Genomic DNA, 7,120 nt, shown 5'->3' on the forward strand with positions numbered 1-7,120 from the left:
GCTGGGAGCGGGAGGCGCAGAAGGCTTCCCACCGAGGCCCTCCAAGCTGATGCCAGGGCCCCAGGAGCAACAGGGCCACTGGCCCTGCAGGGGGGGGAGGGGATGGGGTCGTCCTGGGGGGGCTGTCCTTGGGGGGGGTCATCCGGGGGGGTCGTCCTGGGGTCATTCTGGGGGGGGCCTGCGAAGGTGAAGGCTCTGAGACAGGCTTCCCAGGAGGTGGGCTGTCCCTGTGCGACCAGAGAGCAGCTCAGGCCGCAGGCCGTGCCCAGGCCTGGACGAGGGGCGCCCTGAGCCCTGGGGGCCTGGGTTTGGCAGCAGCAGCAGCAGCAGCTCGGCGGTAGGAACGGGTGATATTTACGAGGGGGCACGTCTTGGGGTACACCAGGTCTTGGATATGCTTGTCTAGTGGGTGCTGGGCAGCATGTGCCACGTGTGAGGGCACACGTGTGTACCTGCCCGTGTGCATCTCAGCGTGTTGGACTGCTCACGGTCACCGGCGTTCTGGAAGCCTCCGCACGTCACAGTCAGGAACTCGGGAGACGCTGTGGCCTCCGCGGCCGCCCCCCCCCTCTGGTGGGAAAGCCCAGGGCGCTGTGACCTGCTCTCGGCCTCAGTTTACCCCCGGCCCGTCTCCCGAAGGAGCACGGATGCCCCGTGAGGCTGCGGTTGGAGACCAACGTGTGACTGAACCGAGTGCCCAGGCCTGGACTCGCCCTGTGGCCCCCTCGCCATCCTATGACCACTAGGAGCACACACACGTGTGCACACAGAAACCCTCCCTTGTACACACATGTACACAACACACATACACGCGTGTATAGGTGTGCACCTGGATACGCACATGTATGTGCACAGGAACATGCATGCGCACGCATCACTGCTCTGGGACCAGCTTCACGGCTGTTTAGCTGCACGGAGCCCCGCGCTTGGCAGCTCAGCCTCTGCTGCTGCCGTTTGAATTCTCACTAACGTCCGGACGAGGGGCCCCGCGTCCTCACGGCGCTGGGCCCTGCACGCTGCCTCCCCACTGAACAGCGGGGGCAGCGAGGGCGAGGGGCACCCCCATCCGCAGCCCCGGGCCTCTGGGCGGACTGGGCCAGGGGGGTGGGCGTGGGGTGGGGGTGGGGGCGGGCGAGGCTGGCAGCAGGGGGAGCAGAGCCCCAGCCCTGGGCGCGGGAAGTGGAAATTCTGGCTGCACGTCAGGAAAATGTTCTCAGAACTTCACCCTGTGAGGCGACCAGACCACCCAGGCTGCTGGGCGAGGCGCTGTCACCATGGAGACCAAGAGCAGGTGTGATAAGGGGGGGGTGCCGGGGGGTGTGGGGCAGAAGCTGGAGGATGGGGAGCAGCAGACCCTCCCCTCTGAAGCCCCAGGGGACCGGCTCCGGGCCCCTTCTCTCCGCTCAGCCCACTCTCTGCGCCACGAAGGGACCTGCTCTGCCCCACACAGCAGCCACCAGCAGCCGGGGGACATTTCCATCCGTTCAGATTAAATCAGCAAATCGGTTCCTCGGCTGCACTCGCCACGGCTCGAGGCTCAGCAGCCACACGTGGCCAGTGGCCCCACACGGGACGGACGCCGCCCTCGTCACAGGCAGCCCCACCGGACACCCTGCAGCCTCTGCGGTCTGACTCCCGGCTCTGCCACCGTGGGACCCTGGGCACGTTCCTTCGCCTCTCCCTGCCTCGGTTTCCCCCCTGGCAAACTGCCCCGCCGGTGCCCAGCCCACAGCAAGTACGCGACCGGCAGGACCCGTGAGCACCACGACCCAACGCCCCCGCTCGCCGAGACCCAGGTCAAGTGCCGCCTCCTACGGGAAGCCCTCCAGGCCTTCCTCTCACCATCCAGGCAGCCACCACTCAACCAGCGCTGGCTGAGCACCTACTGTGTGCCGGGTGAGGAAGCTGCGAGGCCCAGTGACGTGTGCCGCCCGCCCCCAAAGAGCCCGTCCGTGGGGACAAATTACAAGAGTGTGGACGATGACAGGCCCGAGGGACCAGGCCTGGGGCGGGAGCCGGAATCCCACTGGGCTTCCTCAGGCTCGTCCATGCGGCCAGTTGACGGAGCGCTGAAGCTTCCGTCACCAAGTCAGCCACAGCCCGGCCTGGGTGGCTAGCGGTGGCGTGTCCCGCGGGCTCCCTGAGGTCCCAGGACAGGGGCTGGCGGGGTGGGAGCAGGGGGGGGCCTGGGCGGAAGGATGGGTGCCCAGGGCGGGCGGGGGAGTCCCCTTTGTGGGAGACGCGGCCCTGGGTTCTGTTTGTTTAGCTGAAGACGCTGGTCCTACTGCCTTTATTCCACGGATAAAGGGCCAGGGCGTGTCCGGGGAGAACAGGAGAAAGAGCCCTCTATTCAGTGCCTCCACGCCCAGCCCCAGTGAAAGCTCCTCCCACAGCTGGGAGCCCCCCGCCCCGCCCTCGTCCCCATACCTGCACTCCCCGGGCGCACCCACCCCAGCCCCACAGCACGCAGACACCCAGCGAGACGGTTTTCTAAATGGGACTGGGAGCCCTGGCTGGTGTGGCTCCATGGATAGAGCGTCGGCCTGTGGACTGAAGGGTCCCAGGTTCGATTCCCGGTCAGGAAACATGCCCGGGTTACGGGCTCCATCCCCGGGGGTGGCGTGCAGGAGGCAGCTGATGTTTCTATCTCTCCCTCTTTCTTCCTCTCTGAAATCAATAAAAATATATTTAAAAAATACAGGTATATTATGTAATAGTTCCTCGTAAGGGAGTGATTGTGAGGGTTGAGCGGAGGGTCCGAGTGTGTGTGGCGGGGGGTACAGCTGTGCCCACAGCGGAGGGGGCACCCCTCCCTCCTTGCATTCAGCTCCCAGAGCCCTTCCCCACAGGTCACCCGCGGGGCGGGGGCAGGGAGCGAGGGGAGGGCGTTCTGGGTCAGCCCTGCCCTTGGGAGGCACCAGCTGCTGCCCCTCCCTGGTGCCTCCGAGTGACGCCACCTGCCCAGCCCTGATCTCCGCACCCTTTGATCTTGGGATCTCTGGCCCCGGTCCCTCCGCCAAAGGCATCTGTCTCCCTGGCCTCCTCCAAGGAAAAGCAAAGGTCCGGGCTGCCCGCCCCCAGCGCCTCCTCCCTCCCTGGACGGTGTGCAACCAGGGCAGCCAGAGGCCCAAGAGCCGTCGCAGCCAGGCTCCCTCCGAGGCGGCCGTGTCCGGGAGGCAGCAGGGACGGGGCCGGGGCGGGGGGGCTGGATACCGGGCTACCCCTGGGCACCGTGCCCCGGCCACTGCTGGGAAGAGGCCTTCCGCCCAAATTCCTCGTTTCTAGCGCCCTTGTGGGCAAAGGCCTGCTGAGCCCTGGAGGAGGACACAGCCCTCTGAGGACACACTCAGAACCACAGACACAGCTGCACGGAACCTGGAGTGCTAGGCGGGGGGCAGTCAAGGAGGGCTTCCCGGAGGAAGTGTCACCTGTGGGAGCCAAGAGGGTCCGGCTCAGCCATCAGAAAGTGGCCTGAGAGCTTTGCAAAGGGCAGGACGGTGCTTAGGATGACAGCGAGGGGGTGCATTTGGCTGAAGGGTGGTCTCCCCCAAAAAAGAGATATGTCCGCATCCTAACACCTGGAACCTGGGGGTGTGATCTTACTTGGAAAGGGGGTCTCTGCAGGTTCGGGTGGACCCCAAGCCCATGACAAGGGAAACCCACAGGGAGACCCCCCCCCCCCCGCCCGAGGAGGAGGGGAGGCGCAGGCGGAGGCAGAGACGGGAGTGACGTGGCCATAAGCTGCCACCGCACTTAGAGGCGCGCAGTAGGCCGTCCCCAGGAGCCCCGGCGAGCACGCCCTACCGACACCCGGATCCTGAGCTTCCGGCCTCCACAATCTCAGAGACCCCCTCTCCGACGCTTGAAGCCACGGGTTTGCTATGGGAGCCACTGGAAACCACACAGTCCATGGTCAGAGGGTCTCCGTGTCCGGCTGCTCCTCGGGGCCCAGCCCTGGGCACCGCCAGCCTCTCCCCCTCCTCACTCACATCACTGGCCTCCCTGCTGCCTCCGACCAAGCCAGCGACCCCTCCACACGTCCCCCAGGAGACGGCGCCAGGATCTGACGTGACCCAGAAATTCCACTCCTGGGCTTACAGCCAACAAAACGCACCAGGCGTGACCATGGCCACAGCAGCGGTGTGGACGCACCTTCAGACGCGGCGAGGGGAAGGAACCGGACTCCATCCCCTTAAACAGTGGTTCTCAACCTTCCTCACGCCGCGGCCCTTTCATACGGCTCCTCATGTTGTGGGAACCCCCAACCATAGAATTATTTTCGTCGCTACTTCATCACTGTCATGTAAATATCTGATATGCAGGATGTATTTTCATGGTTACACATTGGACATCATTAAAGCATAGCGATGGATCACAAAAACAATATGTAATTATCTATGTGTTTTCCGATGGTCTTAGGCGACCCCTGCGAAAGGGTTGTTCGGCCCCCAAAGGGGTCGTGACCCACAGGTTGAGAACCGCTGCCTTAGAGGGAGCTGAGAACACGGGCGAGGTGCACCTGTGTGGTCAGAGGTCACGACCCATGACCGACCCAGGTTGCCCGCTGGGGACGGGGACGGGGTGGGCCCTGGGAGCTGTGGCCACCCTGCTTCCCGTCTGGGTGCTGGCTACGCAGGTGTGTGCAGCCCGGGAAACGGTATCGCACGCCACACCTGCGACGGGGACTCTTCCCTGTGATGCATGTGACGCCTCAATGAAACGTTCGTCTAAAAAGGAGAGAGCGGCCGGCCGGCGCGGCTCCGTGGCTGAGCACCGACCCATGAACCAGGAGGTCAGGGCGCACGCCCGGGTTGCGGGCCGGATCCCCGGCGGGGGGCGTGCAGGAGGCGGCTGGCCCACGATTCTCTCTCATCATGGATGCTTCTGTCTCTCCCTCTCCCTTCTTTTCTGAAATCAATAAAAAATATATATTTTTAAAAATAAAATAAATGAATAAAATGGAGAGAGAGAGACTCGTTCTGAAAGTCTTCTGTAAACTGGCATCTCACTGTCCGGACTGGAACTGCCTGTTGATTGCTGGGTGTCATTGTCACCCTCCTCATCGGGGCTCCCGCACACCGTAGGTGCTGCATGAGCACTTGCTGAGGTCTGGGGCTGGGTGTCCCCGCACCGTGGTCATCCCAAGACTCCGAGGGGCCATCCCTCCCCACGGCGCCCCACCCCCGGGCACTTACAGGGCGGCCGCTTTCTCACCCGCCCACCCGCCCAACACTTCTCTTCACACCGACACACGGCGGCTATTCAGGGACTGACCGTCGCCAGAGCGCTCTCCCCGTCCAACCCCCGGACGGGCACATTCCCCCCCACACCCCGCTCATCCTAACTGGTCGGAGACTGGATGGAAACTTTCAAAAGAAGTTTTCTTTTTCCAATAAATAAGTAAATAAATACGAGAAGGAATCGGGAAGGCCAAGCAGCTCCTAAGTGGAAGGGTTTGTAAACAGATGTCTCACTTAAGAAAACCCTGCCTGGCCACGGGCTGGGGGGCCGGCGGCTTCGAGGCCCCCTCCCCCCTGGCTGGCAGCTTCAAGGCTCCCCGGACAGGACAGCCGTCTGGGGTGGGTGCCACCCCTTGGGGCCTGCGGGGAGCCAGGTGAGGGCCAGCCCAGGTCTGGAGGGGGCTGCCCTCCTCCCTCTCAGGGAAGCACAGGCTCTGCTCTGCACCCCCAGACTCTGGCCCGTCAGCTGGTTATTGATCCGTGATTCTATCTCATCATTGGTGTTTCTCTCTCTCTTCCTCTCCCTTCCCCTCTGAAATCAATAAAAAATATATTTAAAAATAATAATAAATGTGGCAAGCGCTGTTTCTGGCGGGGGCAGGGGGCAGTTTCCGGCATCGTGACAGGCCCCTCCTGACCCCCTAGCACAGCGGTTCTCAACCTGTGGGTCGCGACCCCTTTGGGGGTCGAACGACCCTTTCACAGGGGTCGCCTAAGACCATCGGAAAACACATCTATCATGACATATTGTTTTTGGGATTGATCACTATGCTTGAATGATGTTCGATTGGTAACCATGAAATTGGGGGTCACCACAACAGGAGGCACTGTATGAAAGGGTCGCGGCGTCAGGAAGGTTGAGAACCGCTGCTAGCATCTCCCTGGAGGGACGGTCAGGCCCAGGGCGTGCGGGCTGCAGCCAGGACAGGACGGCGTCCCCTGTCCCCTCTGTCCGGGAGCGAGGAGGAGGCGGGGGGCTGGGCACAGCTCCGGGTCCTCGTCTCACAACCGATCCGATCGGGGAGGGCCTGGCCCCAGGGCTGGGACGGCCCCTGAGACTGGCCCTCCCTGTAGGTCTCGGAAGAGGAGGCTGGGGACCAGACGCGTGGGAAGTCCCTGTCCCTGCGGCCGGCCCAGCCCCCACCTGCCGCTGCCCGCCCGCCCGCCCGTGCCCGCGCTGGCCTGGCTCCGGGGGGCACGGTGCCAGCCCCTGAGCTCCTCCACGTCCTTCTGCTTCCAAAATAACCCTCTGCTCACGGCCCGCGTTTGGCATCCTGGGTGTTTTTCTCGTCCCGGGACCTGCTCCCGCGTCTGAAGGGCAGGAGGAGAGACCTCTGAACCGTCATTAGAAATTGGGGACCCCTCCCCTGGTGTTTACCATGAGAGTAGTTAGCACAGATGGGGTCCCCCCAATTCTGACAGCCCCTGAGTCAGGGAGTCCATGGCGGTTTGGCTGAAAGAAGTCGTCATTTCCAACATGGGGGGAGCTGGAGGTTGCCCCCCACGCCCAACCCCCACCCCGTCTCCTGTACCTTCCCCAGGTGCCCAAAGCCCCCCACCCCCCAGGACTCCCCTTCCTTGGACCTGCTCCCCTTAGAGTGAGCTGCGAGCCTCAGGCCCCAGCCCATTAGGGATGAGCTCAGAGTTCCTCACGGGCCCTCAGGGCACATCCCAGGAGGCCAGGACCACACACCCTGGTGCCCCTCACACCTGCCTCTCCTCCAGCCACCGACCCCCAGACTCCGTTTCTGGGGAGAAGCCAGGCTCTCCAGACGAAGGGACCTAGAAGCCGGGTCTCTCCTCATTGGGGAGCATCCCATCGGGTGCCCGGGGGCGTCCCTGTGAGGAGGGAGGGGCACGTCCTGTCGAGCCCGGAGCCC

This window comes from Myotis nattereri (assembly GCF_964212035.1).
Source record: "Myotis nattereri genome assembly, chromosome: 20".
Lineage (NCBI taxonomy): Eukaryota > Metazoa > Chordata > Mammalia > Chiroptera > Vespertilionidae > Myotis > Myotis nattereri.